The sequence below is a fragment of the Rhinoderma darwinii genome (genome assembly GCF_050947455.1).
Source record: "Rhinoderma darwinii isolate aRhiDar2 chromosome 5 unlocalized genomic scaffold, aRhiDar2.hap1 SUPER_5_unloc_17, whole genome shotgun sequence".
Classification (NCBI taxonomy): domain Eukaryota; kingdom Metazoa; phylum Chordata; class Amphibia; order Anura; family Rhinodermatidae; genus Rhinoderma; species Rhinoderma darwinii.
In genome coordinates, this window is record NW_027461773.1 from 562,569 (window position 1) to 581,872 (window position 19,304).

Sequence of the window (19,304 nt, forward strand, 5' to 3'; positions counted from 1 at the left end):
GCCGGAAACACAGAAACACAGACGACACACAACAAGAGGTGGCAATCTATTCATTAATTGCATTTAATCAATGAGCTCATTATCACTCATGCATTGTCCAACAGGTGTTGAAATAATGGGATTAAAAGGGGAGATCCCTTCAGAAAGACAGAAACAATAGCAAAGACAAAAAACACTTTTGGAATCTGCTTTTAGTCAACACATAAGGAAAGGGTGCACCGGTCCTGGAAATACTGCAATACCAGGTCAATGCGTGGAGTGGACAGAGCAAGCTCTATTTCCATCTCCCTGTTCTAAAAATCCATTTAATATATGGTCCCCAGATAGGGGACGTATCAGATATTAAACTGATAAGAACAGATACTACACTTGATCTTAGCCAAAAGGCCGAGAAGCGATAACCCGAACGGGCCGCGCGTTGCCCGAGCCTGCCCGATACTGCTGTTCAGCCCTTGCAGCGATTCAGCCTACTTCTAGGCAATTCCATGGGGCCCTGCAGGCTCACACACTCACAGCTACACGGGAGGTGAATAAAGGCCGGAGAGGAAGCCAGACAGGATTTGCTTCTTTTGCTTGCACCACAATGCAGTGCTGAAAGAGGAGGAATCTACATAAAAACGCCTTCCTGGCAACGCCCAAATGCCCTGCTGCCATGCAGATAAACACTGGCAGCGGCAGCAAGTGCATGCCCACAGCCACCCCTTGTTCCTTCACACCTTGTATCAGCTGTAATCCAGTCCAGTCCAGTGCTGCCTGCTGAGCAGCACTGACCAACACTGCCTGGGCCCAGGCTTTTATCTCTGAGGCCCCATTATGATGTCAGAAAGCTGGCTCTGGAATCCTGAGGGCTCCACTATGACACGTGCAAAGTTCCGTCTGAACTTTATATAAGACGGTGAGGCTCAGTCAGTCACTCAGTGTTGCCTGAGAGGGCAACACTGCAACAGCCGGCCGCCAGGCTGTCTTTTTTTTGCACAGCTAGTTGCCTCCAGGAGGCCACAAGAGGGAGACAAGGGACTGCAAAATGGAAAATAGGCATCCACCAACTTTACAGACAACTTCTCCTTGCTCCTACAACCTCCATCCTTGCACAGTTTGTTATTCTTCTAGGTAACATAGTAACAAATCCAAATTGCTGCTCTCTTTGTAGGCAAGCAAGGCTTTGTTGCAACTGCAATTCTTACTTCTTCTTGAAATGTAGGGACGACAGTACATTCCATCACATCCATCTAGTGTACACAGGTAGGTCCATTGTGGCGGGCAGGCGAGCGGGCGGGCTGCTTTATTGGCTGTTTGCTGTTCCCCTACTCCACTCCACTATTTGACTGTTGTGCTGCATCAATCAATCAATCAATCAATCAATCAATCAATCAATCAATCAGTGGCTGGCTCAGGTGCAGCTCTTTAACTTACCTAAAAGGGAGGGCGGAGAGAAGACAAGGAAGGTGAATGAGGTGTTCCAATGTGAAATGCCGGAAACACAGAAACACAGACGACACACAACAAGAGGTGGCAATCTATTCATTAATTGCATTTAATCAATGAGCTCATTATCACTCATGCATTGTCCAACAGGTGTTGAAATAATGGGATTAAAAGGGGAGATCCCTTCAGAAAGACAGAAACAATAGCAAAGACAAAAAACACTTTTGGAATCTGCTTTTAGTCAACACATAAGGAAAGGGTGCACCGGTCCTGGAAATACTGCAATACCAGGTCAATGCGTGGAGTGGACAGAGCAAGCTCTATTTCCATCTCCCTGTTCTAAAAATCCATTTAATATATGGTCCCCAGATAGGGGACGTATCAGATATTAAACTGATAAGAACAGATACTACACTTGATCTTAGCCAAAAGGCCGAGAAGCGATAACCCGAACGGGCCGCGCGTTGCCCGAGCCTGCCCGATACTGCTGTTCAGCCCTTGCAGCGATTCAGCCTACTTCTAGGCAATTCCATGGGGCCCTGCAGGCTCACACACTCACAGCTACACGGGAGGTGAATAAAGGCCGGAGAGGAAGCCAGACAGGATTTGCTTCTTTTGCTTGCACCACAATGCAGTGCTGAAAGAGGAGGAATCTACATAAAAACGCCTTCCTGGCAACGCCCAAATGCCCTGCTGCCATGCAGATAAACACTGGCAGCGGCAGCAAGTGCATGCCCACAGCCACCCCTTGTTCCTTCACACCTTGTATCAGCTGTAATCCAGTCCAGTCCAGTGCTGCCTGCTGAGCAGCACTGACCAACACTGCCTGGGCCCAGGCTTTTATCTCTGAGGCCCCATTATGATGTCAGAAAGCTGGCTCTGGAATCCTGAGGGCTCCACTATGACACGTGCAAAGTTCCGTCTGAACTTTATATAAGACGGTGAGGCTCAGTCAGTCACTCAGTGTTGCCTGAGAGGGCAACACTGCAACAGCCGGCCGCCAGGCTGTCTTTTTTTTGCACAGCTAGTTGCCTCCAGGAGGCCACAAGAGGGAGACAAGGGACTGCAAAATGGAAAATAGGCATCCACCAACTTTACAGACAACTTCTCCTTGCTCCTACAACCTCCATCCTTGCACAGTTTGTTATTCTTCTAGGTAACATAGTAACAAATCCAAATTGCTGCTCTCTTTGTAGGCAAGCAAGGCTTTGTTGCAACTGCAATTCTTACTTCTTCTTGAAATGTAGGGACGACAGTACATTCCATCACATCCATCTAGTGTACACAGGTAGGTCCATTGTGGCGGGCAGGCGAGCGGGCTGCTTTATTGGCTGTTTGCTGTTCCCCTACTCCACTCCACTATTTGACTGTTGTGCTGCATCAATCAATCAATCAATCAATCAATCAATCAATCAATCAATCAATCAATCAATCAATCAATCAGTGGCTGGCTCAGGTGCAGCTCTTTAACTTACCTAAAAGGGAGGGCGGAGAGAAGACAAGGAAGGTGAATGAGGTGTTCCAATGTGAAATGCCGGAAACACAGAAACACAGACGACACACAACAAGAGGTGGCAATCTATTCATTAATTGCATTTAATCAATGAGCTCATTATCACTCATGCATTGTCCAACAGGTGTTGAAATAATGGGATTAAAAGGGGAGATCCCTTCAGAAAGACAGAAACAATAGCAAAGACAAAAAACACTTTTGGAATCTGCTTTTAGTCAACACATAAGGAAAGGGTGCACCGGTCCTGGAAATACTGCAATACCAGGTCAATGCGTGGAGTGGACAGAGCAAGCTCTATTTCCATCTCCCTGTTCTAAAAATCCATTTAATATATGGTCCCCAGATAGGGGACGTATCAGATATTAAACTGATAAGAACAGATACTACACTTGATCTTAGCCAAAAGGCCGAGAAGCGATAACCCGAACGGGCCGCGCGTTGCCCGAGCCTGCCCGATACTGCTGTTCAGCCCTTGCAGCGATTCAGCCTACTTCTAGGCAATTCCATGGGGCCCTGCAGGCTCACACACTCACAGCTACACGGGAGGTGAATAAAGGCCGGAGAGGAAGCCAGACAGGATTTGCTTCTTTTGCTTGCACCACAATGCAGTGCTGAAAGAGGAGGAATCTACATAAAAACGCCTTCCTGGCAACGCCCAAATGCCCTGCTGCCATGCAGATAAACACTGGCAGCGGCAGCAAGTGCATGCCCACAGCCACCCCTTGTTCCTTCACACCTTGTATCAGCTGTAATCCAGTCCAGTCCAGTGCTGCCTGCTGAGCAGCACTGACCAACACTGCCTGGGCCCAGGCTTTTATCTCTGAGGCCCCATTATGATGTCAGAAAGCTGGCTCTGGAATCCTGAGGGCTCCACTATGACACGTGCAAAGTTCCGTCTGAACTTTATATAAGACGGTGAGGCTCAGTCAGTCACTCAGTGTTGCCTGAGAGGGCAACACTGCAACAGCCGGCCGCCAGGCTGTCTTTTTTTTGCACAGCTAGTTGCCTCCAGGAGGCCACAAGAGGGAGACAAGGGACTGCAAAATGGAAAATAGGCATCCACCAACTTTACAGACAACTTCTCCTTGCTCCTACAACCTCCATCCTTGCACAGTTTGTTATTCTTCTAGGTAACATAGTAACAAATCCAAATTGCTGCTCTCTTTGTAGGCAAGCAAGGCTTTGTTGCAACTGCAATTCTTACTTCTTCTTGAAATGTAGGGACGACAGTACATTCCATCACATCCATCTAGTGTACACAGGTAGGTCCATTGTGGCGGGCAGGCGAGCGGGCGGGCTGCTTTATTGGCTGTTTGCTGTTCCCCTACTCCACTCCACTATTTGACTGTTGTGCTGCATCAATCAATCAATCAATCAATCAATCAATCAATCAATCAATCAATCAATCAATCAATCAGTGGCTGGCTCAGGTGCAGCTCTTTAACTTACCTAAAAGGGAGGGCGGAGAGAAGACAAGGAAGGTGAATGAGGTGTTCCAATGTGAAATGCCGGAAACACAGAAACACAGACGACACACAACAAGAGGTGGCAATCTATTCATTAATTGCATTTAATCAATGAGCTCATTATCACTCATGCATTGTCCAACAGGTGTTGAAATAATGGGATTAAAAGGGGAGATCCCTTCAGAAAGACAGAAACAATAGCAAAGACAAAAAACACTTTTGGAATCTGCTTTTAGTCAACACATAAGGAAAGGGTGCACCGGTCCTGGAAATACTGCAATACCAGGTCAATGCGTGGAGTGGACAGAGCAAGCTCTATTTCCATCTCCCTGTTCTAAAAATCCATTTAATATATGGTCCCCAGATAGGGGACGTATCAGATATTAAACTGATAAGAACAGATACTACACTTGATCTTAGCCAAAAGGCCGAGAAGCGATAACCCGAACGGGCCGCGCGTTGCCCGAGCCTGCCCGATACTGCTGTTCAGCCCTTGCAGCGATTCAGCCTACTTCTAGGCAATTCCATGGGGCCCTGCAGGCTCACACACTCACAGCTACACGGGAGGTGAATAAAGGCCGGAGAGGAAGCCAGACAGGATTTGCTTCTTTTGCTTGCACCACAATGCAGTGCTGAAAGAGGAGGAATCTACATAAAAACGCCTTCCTGGCAACGCCCAAATGCCCTGCTGCCATGCAGATAAACACTGGCAGCGGCAGCAAGTGCATGCCCACAGCCACCCCTTGTTCCTTCACACCTTGTATCAGCTGTAATCCAGTCCAGTCCAGTGCTGCCTGCTGAGCAGCACTGACCAACACTGCCTGGGCCCAGGCTTTTATCTCTGAGGCCCCATTATGATGTCAGAAAGCTGGCTCTGGAATCCTGAGGGCTCCACTATGACACGTGCAAAGTTCCGTCTGAACTTTATATAAGACGGTGAGGCTCAGTCAGTCACTCAGTGTTGCCTGAGAGGGCAACACTGCAACAGCCGGCCGCCAGGCTGTCTTTTTTTTGCACAGCTAGTTGCCTCCAGGAGGCCACAAGAGGGAGACAAGGGACTGCAAAATGGAAAATAGGCATCCACCAACTTTACAGACAACTTCTCCTTGCTCCTACAACCTCCATCCTTGCACAGTTTGTTATTCTTCTAGGTAACATAGTAACAAATCCAAATTGCTGCTCTCTTTGTAGGCAAGCAAGGCTTTGTTGCAACTGCAATTCTTACTTCTTCTTGAAATGTAGGGACGACAGTACATTCCATCACATCCATCTAGTGTACACAGGTAGGTCCATTGTGGCGGGCAGGCGAGCGGGCGGGCTGCTTTATTGGCTGTTTGCTGTTCCCCTACTCCACTCCACTATTTGACTGTTGTGCTGCATCAATCAATCAATCAATCAATCAATCAATCAATCAATCAATCAATCAATCAATCAATCAATCAGTGGCTGGCTCAGGTGCAGCTCTTTAACTTACCTAAAAGGGAGGGCGGAGAGAAGACAAGGAAGGTGAATGAGGTGTTCCAATGTGAAATGCCGGAAACACAGAAACACAGACGACACACAACAAGAGGTGGCAATCTATTCATTAATTGCATTTAATCAATGAGCTCATTATCACTCATGCATTGTCCAACAGGTGTTGAAATAATGGGATTAAAAGGGGAGATCCCTTCAGAAAGACAGAAACAATAGCAAAGACAAAAAACACTTTTGGAATCTGCTTTTAGTCAACACATAAGGAAAGGGTGCACCGGTCCTGGAAATACTGCAATACCAGGTCAATGCGTGGAGTGGACAGAGCAAGCTCTATTTCCATCTCCCTGTTCTAAAAATCCATTTAATATATGGTCCCCAGATAGGGGACGTATCAGATATTAAACTGATAAGAACAGATACTACACTTGATCTTAGCCAAAAGGCCGAGAAGCGATAACCCGAACGGGCCGCGCGTTGCCCGAGCCTGCCCGATACTGCTGTTCAGCCCTTGCAGCGATTCAGCCTACTTCTAGGCAATTCCATGGGGCCCTGCAGGCTCACACACTCACAGCTACACGGGAGGTGAATAAAGGCCGGAGAGGAAGCCAGACAGGATTTGCTTCTTTTGCTTGCACCACAATGCAGTGCTGAAAGAGGAGGAATCTACATAAAAACGCCTTCCTGGCAACGCCCAAATGCCCTGCTGCCATGCAGATAAACACTGGCAGCGGCAGCAAGTGCATGCCCACAGCCACCCCTTGTTCCTTCACACCTTGTATCAGCTGTAATCCAGTCCAGTCCAGTGCTGCCTGCTGAGCAGCACTGACCAACACTGCCTGGGCCCAGGCTTTTATCTCTGAGGCCCCATTATGATTTCAGAAAGCTGGCTCTGGAATCCTGAGGGCTCCACTATGACACGTGCAAAGTTCCGTCTGAACTTTATATAAGACGGTGAGGCTCAGTCAGTCACTCAGTGTTGCCTGAGAGGGCAACACTGCAACAGCCGGCCGCCAGGCTGTCTTTTTTTTGCACAGCTAGTTGCCTCCAGGAGGCCACAAGAGGGAGACAAGGGACTGCAAAATGGAAAATAGGCATCCACCAACTTTACAGACAACTTCTCCTTGCTCCTACAACCTCCATCCTTGCACAGTTTGTTATTCTTCTAGGTAACATAGTAACAAATCCAAATTGCTGCTCTCTTTGTAGGCAAGCAAGGCTTTGTTGCAACTGCAATTCTTACTTCTTCTTGAAATGTAGGGACGACAGTACATTCCATCACATCCATCTAGTGTACACAGGTAGGTCCATTGTGGCGGGCAGGCGAGCGGGCGGGCTGCTTTATTGGCTGTTTGCTGTTCCCCTACTCCACTCCACTATTTGACTGTTGTGCTGCATCAATCAATCAATCAATCAATCAATCAATCAATCAATCAATCAATCAATCCATCAATCAATCAATCAATCAATCAGTGGCTGGCTCAGGTGCAGCTCTTTAACTTACCTAAAAGGGAGGGCGGAGAGAAGACAAGGAAGGTGAATGAGGTGTTCCAATGTGAAATGCCGGAAACACAGAAACACAGACGACACACAACAAGAGGTGGCAATCTATTCATTAATTGCATTTAATCAATGAGCTCATTATCACTCATGCATTGTCCAACAGGTGTTGAAATAATGGGATTAAAAGGGGAGATCCCTTCAGAAAGACAGAAACAATAGCAAAGACAAAAAACACTTTTGGAATCTGCTTTTAGTCAACACATAAGGAAAGGGTGCACCGGTCCTGGAAATACTGCAATACCAGGTCAATGCGTGGAGTGGACAGAGCAAGCTCTATTTCCATCTCCCTGTTCTAAAAATCCATTTAATATATGGTCCCGAGATAGGGGACGTATCAGATATTAAACTGATAAGAACAGATACTACACTTGATCTTAGCCAAAAGGCCGAGAAGCGATAACCCGAACGGGCCGCGCGTTGCCCGAGCCTGCCCGATACTGCTGTTCAGCCCTTGCAGCGATTCAGCCTACTTCTAGGCAATTCCATGGGGCCCTGCAGGCTCACACACTCACAGCTACACGGGAGGTGAATAAAGGCCGGAGAGGAAGCCAGACAGGATTTGCTTCTTTTGCTTGCACCACAATGCAGTGCTGAAAGAGGAGGAATCTACATAAAAACGCCTTCCTGGCAACGCCCAAATGCCCTGCTGCCATGCAGATAAACACTGGCAGCGGCAGCAAGTGCATGCCCACAGCCACCCCTTGTTCCTTCACACCTTGTATCAGCTGTAATCCAGTCCAGTCCAGTGCTGCCTGCTGAGCAGCACTGACCAACACTGCCTGGGCCCAGGCTTTTATCTCTGAGGCCCCATTATGATGTCAGAAAGCTGGCTCTGGAATCCTGAGGGCTCCACTATGACACGTGCAAAGTTCCGTCTGAACTTTATATAAGACGGTGAGGCTCAGTCAGTCACTCAGTGTTGCCTGAGAGGGCAACACTGCAACAGCCGGCCGCCAGGCTGTCTTTTTTTTGCACAGCTAGTTGCCTCCAGGAGGCCACAAGAGGGAGACAAGGGACTGCAAAATGGAAAATAGGCATCCACCAACTTTACAGACAACTTCTCCTTGCTCCTACAACCTCCATCCTTGCACAGTTTGTTATTCTTCTAGGTAACATAGTAACAAATCCAAATTGCTGCTCTCTTTGTAGGCAAGCAAGGCTTTGTTGCAACTGCAATTCTTACTTCTTCTTGAAATGTAGGGACGACAGTACATTCCATCACATCCATCTAGTGTACACAGGTAGGTCCATTGTGGCGGGCAGGCGAGCGGGCGGGCTGCTTTATTGGCTGTTTGCTGTTCCCCTACTCCACTCCACTATTTGACTGTTGTGCTGCATCAATCAATCAATCAATCAATCAATCAATCAATCAATCAATCAATCAATCAGTGGCTGGCTCAGGTGCAGCTCTTTAACTTACCTAAAAGGGAGGGCGGAGAGAAGACAAGGAAGGTGAATGAGGTGTTCCAATGTGAAATGCCGGAAACACAGAAACACAGACGACACACAACAAGAGGTGGCAATCTATTCATTAATTGCATTTAATCAATGAGCTCATTATCACTCATGCATTGTCCAACAGGTGTTGAAATAATGGGATTAAAAGGGGAGATCCCTTCAGAAAGACAGAAACAATAGCAAAGACAAAAAACACTTTTGGAATCTGCTTTTAGTCAACACATAAGGAAAGGGTGCACCGGTCCTGGAAATACTGCAATACCAGGTCAATGCGTGGAGTGGACAGAGCAAGCTCTATTTCCATCTCCCTGTTCTAAAAATCCATTTAATATATGGTCCCCAGATAGGGGACGTATCAGATATTAAACTGATAAGAACAGATACTACACTTGATCTTAGCCAAAAGGCCGAGAAGCGATAACCCGAACGGGCCGCGCGTTGCCCGAGCCTGCCCGATACTGCTGTTCAGCCCTTGCAGCGATTCAGCCTACTTCTAGGCAATTCCATGGGGCCCTGCAGGCTCACACACTCACAGCTACACGGGAGGTGAATAAAGGCCGGAGAGGAAGCCAGACAGGATTTGCTTCTTTTGCTTGCACCACAATGCAGTGCTGAAAGAGGAGGAATCTACATAAAAACGCCTTCCTGGCAACGCCCAAATGCCCTGCTGCCATGCAGATAAACACTGGCAGCGGCAGCAAGTGCATGCCCACAGCCACCCCTTGTTCCTTCACACCTTGTATCAGCTGTAATCCAGTCCAGTCCAGTGCTGCCTGCTGAGCAGCACTGACCAACACTGCCTGGGCCCAGGCTTTTATCTCTGAGGCCCCATTATGATGTCAGAAAGCTGGCTCTGGAATCCTGAGGGCTCCACTATGACACGTGCAAAGTTCCGTCTGAACTTTATATAAGACGGTGAGGCTCAGTCAGTCACTCAGTGTTGCCTGAGAGGGCAACACTGCAACAGCCGGCCGCCAGGCTGTCTTTTTTTTGCACAGCTAGTTGCCTCCAGGAGGCCACAAGAGGGAGACAAGGGACTGCAAAATGGAAAATAGGCATCCACCAACTTTACAGACAACTTCTCCTTGCTCCTACAACCTCCATCCTTGCACAGTTTGTTATTCTTCTAGGTAACATAGTAACAAATCCAAATTGCTGCTCTCTTTGTAGGCAAGCAAGGCTTTGTTGCAACTGCAATTCTTACTTCTTCTTGAAATGTAGGGACGACAGTACATTCCATCACATCCATCTAGTGTACACAGGTAGGTCCATTGTGGCGGGCAGGCGAGCGGGCGGGCTGCTTTATTGGCTGTTTGCTGTTCCCCTACTCCACTCCACTATTTGACTGTTGTGCTGCATCAATCAATCAATCAATCAATCAATCAATCAATCAATCAATCAATCAATCAGTGGCTGGCTCAGGTGCAGCTCTTTAACTTACCTAAAAGGGAGGGCGGAGAGAAGACAAGGAAGGTGAATGAGGTGTTCCAATGTGAAATGCCGGAAACACAGAAACACAGACGACACACAACAAGAGGTGGCAATCTATTCATTAATTGCATTTAATCAATGAGCTCATTATCACTCATGCATTGTCCAACAGGTGTTGAAATAATGGGATTAAAAGGGGAGATCCCTTCAGAAAGACAGAAACAATAGCAAAGACAAAAAACACTTTTGGAATCTGCTTTTAGTCAACACATAAGGAAAGGGTGCACCGGTCCTGGAAATACTGCAATACCAGGTCAATGCGTGGAGTGGACAGAGCAAGCTCTATTTCCATCTCCCTGTTCTAAAAATCCATTTAATATATGGTCCCCAGATAGGGGACGTATCAGATATTAAACTGATAAGAACAGATACTACACTTGATCTTAGCCAAAAGGCCGAGAAGCGATAACCCGAACGGGCCGCGCGTTGCCCGAGCCTGCCCGATACTGCTGTTCAGCCCTTGCAGCGATTCAGCCTACTTCTAGGCAATTCCATGGGGCCCTGCAGGCTCACACACTCACAGCTACACGGGAGGTGAATAAAGGCCGGAGAGGAAGCCAGACAGGATTTGCTTCTTTTGCTTGCACCACAATGCAGTGCTGAAAGAGGAGGAATCTACATAAAAACGCCTTCCTGGCAACGCCCAAATGCCCTGCTGCCATGCAGATAAACACTGGCAGCGGCAGCAAGTGCATGCCCACAGCCACCCCTTGTTCCTTCACACCTTGTATCAGCTGTAATCCAGTCCAGTCCAGTGCTGCCTGCTGAGCAGCACTGACCAACACTGCCTGGGCCCAGGCTTTTCTGAGGCCCCATTATGATGTCAGAAAGCTGGCTCTGGAATCCTGAGGGCTCCACTATGACACGTGCAAAGTTCCGTCTGAACTTTATATAAGACGGTGAGGCTCAGTCAGTCACTCAGTGTTGCCTGAGAGGGCAACACTGCAACAGCCGGCCGCCAGGCTGTCTTTTTTTTGCACAGCTAGTTGCCTCCAGGAGGCCACAAGAGGGAGACAAGGGACTGCAAAATGGAAAATAGGCATCCACCAACTTTACAGACAACTTCTCCTTGCTCCTACAACCTCCATCCTTGCACAGTTTGTTATTCTTCTAGGTAACATAGTAACAAATCCAAATTGCTGCTCTCTTTGTAGGCAAGCAAGGCTTTGTTGCAACTGCAATTCTTACTTCTTCTTGAAATGTAGGGACGACAGTACATTCCATCACATCCATCTAGTGTACACAGGTAGGTCCATTGTGGCGGGCAGGCGAGCGGGCGGGCTGCTTTATTGGCTGTTTGCTGTTCCCCTACTCCACTCCACTATTTGACTGTTGTGCTGCAATCAATCAATCAATCAATCAATCAATCAATCAATCAATCAATCAATCAGTGGCTGGCTCAGGTGCAGCTCTTTAACTTACCTAAAAGGGAGGGCGGAGAGAAGACAAGGAAGGTGAATGAGGTGTTCCAATGTGAAATGCCGGAAACACAGAAACACAGACGACACACAACAAGAGGTGGCAATCTATTCATTAATTGCATTTAATCAATGAGCTCATTATCACTCATGCATTGTCCAACAGGTGTTGAAATAATGGGATTAAAAGGGGAGATCCCTTCAGAAAGACAGAAACAATAGCAAAGACAAAAAACACTTTTGGAATCTGCTTTTAGTCAACACATAAGGAAAGGGTGCACCGGTCCTGGAAATACTGCAATACCAGGTCAATGCGTGGAGTGGACAGAGCAAGCTCTATTTCCATCTCCCTGTTCTAAAAATCCATTTAATATATGGTCCCCAGATAGGGGACGTATCAGATATTAAACTGATAAGAACAGATACTACACTTGATCTTAGCCAAAAGGCCGAGAAGCGATAACCCGAACGGGCCGCGCGTTGCCCGAGCCTGCCCGATACTGCTGTTCAGCCCTTGCAGCGATTCAGCCTACTTCTAGGCAATTCCATGGGGCCCTGCAGGCTCACACACTCACAGCTACACGGGAGGTGAATAAAGGCCGGAGAGGAAGCCAGACAGGATTTGCTTCTTTTGCTTGCACCACAATGCAGTGCTGAAAGAGGAGGAATCTACATAAAAACGCCTTCCTGGCAACGCCCAAATGCCCTGCTGCCATGCAGATAAACACTGGCAGCGGCAGCAAGTGCATGCCCACAGCCACCCCTTGTTCCTTCACACCTTGTATCAGCTGTAATCCAGTCCAGTCCAGTGCTGCCTGCTGAGCAGCACTGACCAACACTGCCTGGGCCCAGGCTTTTATCTCTGAGGCCCCATTATGATGTCAGAAAGCTGGCTCTGGAATCCTGAGGGCTCCACTATGACACGTGCAAAGTTCCGTCTGAACTTTATATAAGACGGTGAGGCTCAGTCAGTCACTCAGTGTTGCCTGAGAGGGCAACACTGCAACAGCCGGCCGCCAGGCTGTCTTTTTTTTGCACAGCTAGTTGCCTCCAGGAGGCCACAAGAGGGAGACAAGGGACTGCAAAATGGAAAATAGGCATCCACCAACTTTACAGACAACTTCTCCTTGCTCCTACAACCTCCATCCTTGCACAGTTTGTTATTCTTCTAGGTAACATAGTAACAAATCCAAATTGCTGCTCTCTTTGTAGGCAAGCAAGGCTTTGTTGCAACTGCAATTCTTACTTCTTCTTGAAATGTAGGGACGACAGTACATTCCATCACATCCATCTAGTGTACACAGGTAGGTCCATTGTGGCGGGCAGGCGAGCGGGCGGGCTGCTTTATTGGCTGTTTGCTGTTCCCCTACTCCACTCCACTATTTGACTGTTGTGCTGCATCAATCAATCAATCAATCAATCAATCAATCAATCAATCAATCAATCAATCAGTGGCTGGCTCAGGTGCAGCTCTTTAACTTACCTAAAAGGGAGGGCGGAGAGAAGACAAGGAAGGTGAATGAGGTGTTCCAATGTGAAATGCCGGAAACACAGAAACACAGACGACACACAACAAGAGGTGGCAATCTATTCATTAATTGCATTTAATCAATGAGCTCATTATCACTCATGCATTGTCCAACAGGTGTTGAAATAATGGGATTAAAAGGGGAGATCCCTTCAGAAAGACAGAAACAATAGCAAAGACAAAAAACACTTTTGGAATCTGCTTTTAGTCAACACATAAGGAAAGGGTGCACCGGTCCTGGAAATACTGCAATACCAGGTCAATGCGTGGAGTGGACAGAGCAAGCTCTATTTCCATCTCCCTGTTCTAAAAATCCATTTAATATATGGTCCCCAGATAGGGGACGTATCAGATATTAAACTGATAAGAACAGATACTACACTTGATCTTAGCCAAAAGGCCGAGAAGCGATAACCCGAACGGGCCGCGCGTTGCCCGAGCCTGCCCGATACTGCTGTTCAGCCCTTGCAGCGATTCAGCCTACTTCTAGGCAATTCCATGGGGCCCTGCAGGCTCACACACTCACAGCTACACGGGAGGTGAATAAAGGCCGGAGAGGAAGCCAGACAGGATTTGCTTCTTTTGCTTGCACCACAATGCAGTGCTGAAAGAGGAGGAATCTACATAAAAACGCCTTCCTGGCAACGCCCAAATGCCCTGCTGCCATGCAGATAAACACTGGCAGCGGCAGCAAGTGCATGCCCACAGCCACCCCTTGTTCCTTCACACCTTGTATCAGCTGTAATCCAGTCCAGTCCAGTGCTGCCTGCTGAGCAGCACTGACCAACACTGCCTGGGCCCAGGCTTTTATCTCTGAGGCCCCATTATGATGTCAGAAAGCTGGCTCTGGAATCCTGAGGGCTCCACTATGACACGTGCAAAGTTCCGTCTGAACTTTATATAAGACGGTGAGGCTCAGTCAGTCACTCAGTGTTGCCTGAGAGGGCAACACTGCAACAGCCGGCCGCCAGGCTGTCTTTTTTTTGCACAGCTAGTTGCCTCCAGGAGGCCACAAGAGGGAGACAAGGGACTGCAAAATGGAAAATAGGCATCCACCAACTTTACAGACAACTTCTCCTTGCTCCTACAACCTCCATCCTTGCACAGTTTGTTATTCTTCTAGGTAACATAGTAACAAATCCAAATTGCTGCTCTCTTTGTAGGCAAGCAAGGCTTTGTTGCAACTGCAATTCTTACTTCTTCTTGAAATGTAGGGACGACAGTACATTCCATCACATCCATCTAGTGTACACAGGTAGGTCCATTGTGGCGGGCAGGCGAGCGGGCGGGCTGCTTTATTGGCTGTTTGCTGTTCCCCTACTCCACTCCACTATTTGACTGTTGTGCTGCATCAATCAATCAATCAATCAATCAATCAATCAATCAATCAATCAATCAATCAATCAGTGGCTGGCTCAGGTGCAGCTCTTTAACTTACCTAAAAGGGAGGGCGGAGAGAAGACAAGGAAGGTGAATGAGGTGTTCCAATGTGAAATGCCGGAAACACAGAAACACAGACGACACACAACAAGAGGTGGCAATCTATTCATTAATTGCATTTAATCAATGAGCTCATTATCACTCATGCATTGTCCAACAGGTGTTGAAATAATGGGATTAAAAGGGGAGTTCCCTTCAGAAAGACAGAAACAATAGCAAAGACAAAAAACACTTTTGGAATCTGCTTTTAGTCAACACATAAGGAAAGGGTGCACCGGTCCTGGAAATACTGCAATACCAGGTCAATGCGTGGAGTGGACAGAGCAAGCTCTATTTCCATCTCCCTGTTCTAAAAATCCATTTAATATATGGTCCCCAGATAGGGGACGTATCAGATATTAAACTGATAAGAACAGATACTACACTTGATCTTAGCCAAAAGGCCGAGAAGCGATAACCCGAACGGGCCGCGCGTTGCCCGAGCCTGCCCGATACTGCTGTTCAGCCCTTGCAGCGATTCAGCCTACTTCTAGGCAATTCCATGGGGCCCTGCAGGCTCACACACTCACAGCTACACGGGAGGTGAATAAAGGCCGGAGAGGAAGCCAGACAGGATTTGCTTCTTTTGCTTGCACCACAATGCAGTGCTGAAAGAGGAGGAATCTACATAAAAACGCCTTCCTGGCAACGCCCAAATGCCCTGCTGCCATGCAGATAAACACTGGCAGCGGCAGCAAGTGCATGCCCACAGCCACCCCTTGTTCCTTCACACCTTGTATCAGCTGTAATCCAGTCCAGTCCAGTGCTGCCTGCTGAGCAGCACTGACCAACACTGCCTGGGCCCAGGCTTTTATCTCTGAGGCCCCATTATGATGTCAGAAAGCTGGCTCTGGAATCCTGAGGGCTCCACTATGACACGTGCAAAGTTCCGTCTGAACTTTATATAAGACGGTGAGGCTCAGTCAGTCACTCAGTGTTGCCTGAGAGGGCAACACTGCAACAGCCGGCCGCCAGGCTGTCTTTTTTTTGCACAGCTAGTTGCCTCCAGGAGGCCACAAGAGGGAGACAAGGGACTGCAAAATGGAAAATAGGCATCCACCAACTTTACAGACAACTTCTCCTTGCTCCTACAACCTCCATCCTTGCACAGTTTGTTATTCTTCTAGGTAACATAGTAACAAATCCAAATTGCTGCTCTCTTTGTAGGCAAGCAAGGCTTTGTTGCAACTGCAATTCTTACTTCTTCTTGAAATGTAGGGACGACAGTACATTCCATCACATCCATCTAGTGTACACAGGTAGGTCCATTGTGGCGGGCAGGCGAGCGGGCGGGCTGCTTTATTGGCTGTTTGCTGTTCCCCTACTCCACTCCACTATTTGACTGTTGTGCTGCATCAATCAATCAATCAATCAATCAATCAATCAATCAATCAATCAATCAATCAGTGGCTGGCTCAGGTGCAGCTCTTTAACTTACCTAAAAGGGAGGGCGGAGAGAAGACAAGGAAGGTGAATGAGGTGTTCCAATGTGAAATGCCGGAAACACAGAAACACAGACGACACACAACAAGAGGTGGCAATCTATTCATTAATTGCATTTAATCAATGAGCTCATTATCACTCATGCATTGTCCAACAGGTGTTGAAATAATGGGATTAAAAGGGGAGATCCCTTCAGAAAGACAGAAACAATAGCAAAGACAAAAAACACTTTTGGAATCTGCTTTTAGTCAACACATAAGGAAAGGGTGCACCGGTCCTGGAAATACTGCAATACCAGGTCAATGCGTGGAGTGGACAGAGCAAGCTCTATTTCCATCTCCCTGTTCTAAAAATCCATTTAATATATGGTCCCCAGATAGGGGACGTATCAGATATTAAACTGATAAGAACAGATACTACACTTGATCTTAGCCAAAAGGCCGAGAAGCGATAACCCGAACGGGCCGCGCGTTGCCCGAGCCTGCCCGATACTGCTGTTCAGCCCTTGCAGCGATTCAGCCTACTTCTAGGCAATTCCATGGGGCCCTGCAGGCTCACACACTCACAGCTACACGGGAGGTGAATAAAGGCCGGAGAGGAAGCCAGACAGGATTTGCTTCTTTTGCTTGCACCACAATGCAGTGCTGAAAGAGGAGGAATCTACATAAAAACGCCTTCCTGGCAACGCCCAAATGCCCTGCTGCCATGCAGATAAACACTGGCAGCGGCAGCAAGTGCATGCCCACAGCCACCCCTTGTTCCTTCACACCTTGTATCAGCTGTAATCCAGTCCAGTCCAGTGCTGCCTGCTGAGCAGCACTGACCAACACTGCCTGGGCCCAGGCTTTTATCTCTGAGGCCCCATTATGATGTCAGAAAGCTGGCTCTGGAATCCTGAGGGCTCCACTATGACACGTGCAAAGTTCCGTCTGAACTTTATATAAGACGGTGAGGCTCAGTCAGTCACTCAGTGTTGCCTGAGAGGGCAACACTGCAACAGCCGGCCGCCAGGCTGTCTTTTTTTTGCACAGCTAGTTGCCTCCAGGAGGCCACAAGAGGGAGACAAGGGACTGCAAAATGGAAAATAGGCATCCACCAACTTTACAGACAACTTCTCCTTGCTCCTACAACCTCCATCCTTGCACAGTTTGTTATTCTTCTAGGTAACATAGTAACAAATCCAAATTGCTGCTCTCTTTGTAGGCAAGCAAGGCTTTGTTGCAACTGCAATTCTTACTTCTTCTTGAAATGTAGGGACGACAGTACATTCCATCACATCCATCTAGTGTACACAGGTAGGTCCATTGTGGCGGGCAGGCGAGCGGGCGGGCTGCTTTATTGGCTGTTTGCTGTTCCCCTACTCCACTCCACTATTTGACTGTTGTGCTGCATCAATCAATCAATCAATCAATCAATCAATCAATCAATCAATCAATCAATCAATCAATCAATCAATCAGTGGCTGGCTCAGGTGCAGCTCTTTAACTTACCTAAAAGGGAGGGCGGAGAGAAGACAAGGAAGGTGAATGAGGTGTTCCAATGTGAAATGCCGGAAACACAGAAACACAGACGACACACAACAAGAGGTGGCAATCTATTCATTAATTGCATTTAATCAATGAGCTCATTATCACTCATGCATTGTCCAACAGGTGTTGAAATAATGGGATTAAAAGGGGAGATCCCTTCAGAAAGACAGAAACAATAGCAAAGACAAAAAACACTTTTGGAATCTGCTTTTAGTCAACACATAAGGAAAGGGTGCACCGGTCCTGGAAATACTGCAATACCAGGTCAATGCGTGGAGTGGACAGAGCAAGCTCTATTTCCATCTCCCTGTTCTAAAAATCCATTTAATATATGGTCCCCAGATAGGGGACGTATCAGATATTAAACTGATAAGAACAGATACTACACTTGATCTTAGCCAAAAGGCCGAGAAGCGATAACCCGAACGGGCCGCGCGTTGCCCGAGCCTGCCCGATACTGCTGTTCAGCCCTTGCAGCGATTCAGCCTACTTCTAGGCAATTCCATGGGGCCCTGCAGGCTCACACACTCACAGCTACACGGGAGGTGAATAAAGGCCGGAGAGGAAGCCAGACAGGATTTGCTTCTTTTGCTTGCACCACAATGCAGTGCTGAAAGAGGAGGAATCTACATAAAAACGCCTTCCTGGCAACGCCCAAATGCCCTGCTGCCATGCAGATAAACACTGGCAGCGGCAGCAAGTGCATGCCCACAGCCACCCCTTGTTCCTTCACACCTTGTATCAGCTGTAATCCAGTCCAGTCCAGTGCTGCCTGCTGAGCAGCACTGACCAACACTGCCTGGGCCCAGGCTTTTATCTCTGAGGCCCCATTATGATGTCAGAAAGCTGGCTCTGGAATCCTGAGGGCTCCACTATGACACGTGCAAAGTTCCGTCTGAACTTTATATAAGACGGTGAGGCTCAGTCAGTCACTCAGTGTTGCCTGAGAGGGCAACACTGCAACAGCCGGCCGCCAGGCTGTCTTTTTTTTGCACAGCTAGTTGCCTCCAGGAGGCCACAAGAGGGAGACAAGGGACTGCAAAATGGAAAATAGGCATCCACCAACTTTACAGACAACTTCTCCTTGCTCCTACAACCTCCATCCTTGCACAGTTTGTTATTCTTCTAGGTAACATAGTAACAAATCCAAATTGCTGCTCTCTTTGTAGGCAAGCAAGGCTTTGTTGCAACTGCAATTCTTACTTCTTCTTGAAATGTAGGGACGACAGTACATTCCATCACATCCATCTAGTGTACACAGGTAGGTCCATTGTGGCGGGCAGGCGAGCGGGCGGGCTGCTTTATTGGCTGTTTGCTGTTCCCCTACTCCACTCCACTATTTGACTGTTGTGCTGCATCAATCAATCAATCAATCAATCAATCAATCAATCAATCAATCAATCAATCAATCAATCAATCAATCAATCAGTGGCTGGCTCAGGTGCAGCTCTTTAACTTACCTAAAAGGGAGGGCGGAGAGAAGACAAGGAAGGTGAATGAGGTGTTCCAATGTGAAAT

General features: G+C 47.7%; 13 non-coding genes across 13 annotated transcripts; all 13 read right to left on the reverse strand.

The window, feature by feature from the left end:
* Positions 1-208: 208 nt before the first annotated feature.
* LOC142686407 (U2 spliceosomal RNA) lies at positions 209-399 on the reverse strand. Its single transcript, XR_012855757.1, has one exon. It is a non-coding gene; the product is annotated as a U2 spliceosomal RNA (small nuclear RNA).
* Positions 400-1,679: 1,280 nt separating this feature from the next.
* Positions 1,680-1,870, reverse strand: LOC142686409 (U2 spliceosomal RNA). The gene has a single exon (XR_012855759.1). It is a non-coding gene; the product is annotated as a U2 spliceosomal RNA (small nuclear RNA).
* Positions 1,871-3,166: 1,296 nt separating this feature from the next.
* Positions 3,167-3,357, reverse strand: LOC142686411 (U2 spliceosomal RNA). The gene has a single exon (XR_012855760.1). It is a non-coding gene; the product is annotated as a U2 spliceosomal RNA (small nuclear RNA).
* Positions 3,358-4,653: 1,296 nt separating this feature from the next.
* On the reverse strand, positions 4,654-4,844 carry LOC142686412 (U2 spliceosomal RNA). The gene has a single exon (XR_012855761.1). It is a non-coding gene; the product is annotated as a U2 spliceosomal RNA (small nuclear RNA).
* Positions 4,845-6,144: 1,300 nt separating this feature from the next.
* Positions 6,145-6,335, reverse strand: LOC142686413 (U2 spliceosomal RNA). Its single transcript, XR_012855762.1, has one exon. It is a non-coding gene; the product is annotated as a U2 spliceosomal RNA (small nuclear RNA).
* Positions 6,336-7,647: 1,312 nt separating this feature from the next.
* LOC142686447 (U2 spliceosomal RNA) lies at positions 7,648-7,838 on the reverse strand. The gene has a single exon (XR_012855793.1). It is a non-coding gene; the product is annotated as a U2 spliceosomal RNA (small nuclear RNA).
* Positions 7,839-9,126: 1,288 nt separating this feature from the next.
* Positions 9,127-9,317, reverse strand: LOC142686414 (U2 spliceosomal RNA). The gene has a single exon (XR_012855763.1). It is a non-coding gene; the product is annotated as a U2 spliceosomal RNA (small nuclear RNA).
* Positions 9,318-10,605: 1,288 nt separating this feature from the next.
* LOC142686416 (U2 spliceosomal RNA) lies at positions 10,606-10,796 on the reverse strand. The gene has a single exon (XR_012855765.1). It is a non-coding gene; the product is annotated as a U2 spliceosomal RNA (small nuclear RNA).
* Positions 10,797-12,077: 1,281 nt separating this feature from the next.
* LOC142686417 (U2 spliceosomal RNA) lies at positions 12,078-12,268 on the reverse strand. The gene has a single exon (XR_012855766.1). It is a non-coding gene; the product is annotated as a U2 spliceosomal RNA (small nuclear RNA).
* A 1,288-nt stretch (positions 12,269-13,556) lies between these two features.
* LOC142686418 (U2 spliceosomal RNA) lies at positions 13,557-13,747 on the reverse strand. The gene has a single exon (XR_012855767.1). It is a non-coding gene; the product is annotated as a U2 spliceosomal RNA (small nuclear RNA).
* Positions 13,748-15,039: 1,292 nt separating this feature from the next.
* Positions 15,040-15,230, reverse strand: LOC142686419 (U2 spliceosomal RNA). The gene has a single exon (XR_012855768.1). It is a non-coding gene; the product is annotated as a U2 spliceosomal RNA (small nuclear RNA).
* A 1,288-nt stretch (positions 15,231-16,518) lies between these two features.
* Positions 16,519-16,709, reverse strand: LOC142686420 (U2 spliceosomal RNA). The gene has a single exon (XR_012855769.1). It is a non-coding gene; the product is annotated as a U2 spliceosomal RNA (small nuclear RNA).
* A 1,304-nt stretch (positions 16,710-18,013) lies between these two features.
* On the reverse strand, positions 18,014-18,204 carry LOC142686423 (U2 spliceosomal RNA). The gene has a single exon (XR_012855771.1). It is a non-coding gene; the product is annotated as a U2 spliceosomal RNA (small nuclear RNA).
* Between the last annotated feature and the right edge of the window lie 1,100 nt (positions 18,205-19,304).